Genomic DNA, 726 nt, shown 5'->3' with positions numbered 1-726 from the left:
TATTTATTTAATATATTTAATAATTATTATTATTTAATATATTATTACATGTTTTTAAAAATTAAACCACCAAACGCAGTTTCAGTTTTTTTTAAAACTGAAATCAATCTCTAAATAAAACTACCAAACGCATTTTCAGAAATAATTCAAAAATGAAAGTAAAAACGTTTTCATTTTCATTTTCGTACAGAAAACAAAAACGTTTTGAAATCAATTCCAAACGCACCCTTACTTTTTCTGTCCCATTCAAAAAAATCGAATATTTTTCTTCCCTTTCAACAAAATGAAAAAGAAAAAAAATTATTTTTTTATATTTTATGTACTTTTTTTAAGAATAATTTTGATAAATATCTTTAAAATTATATGAGTCAAGATTTTTATTTATTATTTTTAATTTATAACTTTTTAGTTAAAAAATTACACTAATAAAAATATATTTATCAAGAGTAAAAAATAAAAATTTAGACTCATGTATTTTTATGAATAAATTTTTTAATTTTTCTTTTTCTTCTTTTTCTAAAGGAAGAAAAAAAATCATATAGATAAGGTTTGCGGGCAAGCTAAAAACTGTATTAGGTGTCCCCATAAATAGAAGGAATGGCTTCACAAAAAGAAACAATTTATTCTTAAAAAGAAATAAAAAAATGGTGTTCCTTGTCCTTTGTCAATTGTTGTCCATTGGAGAGATATGGCAGATTTGTACCATTAAATTTTCTTGTTTGAAGG

Source organism: Morus notabilis, unplaced genomic scaffold, assembly GCF_000414095.1.
Source record: "Morus notabilis unplaced genomic scaffold, ASM41409v2 Scaffold1449, whole genome shotgun sequence".
Taxonomy (NCBI): Eukaryota; Viridiplantae; Streptophyta; class Magnoliopsida; order Rosales; family Moraceae; genus Morus; species Morus notabilis.
Note: the sequence above shows the minus strand (reverse complement) of the source record.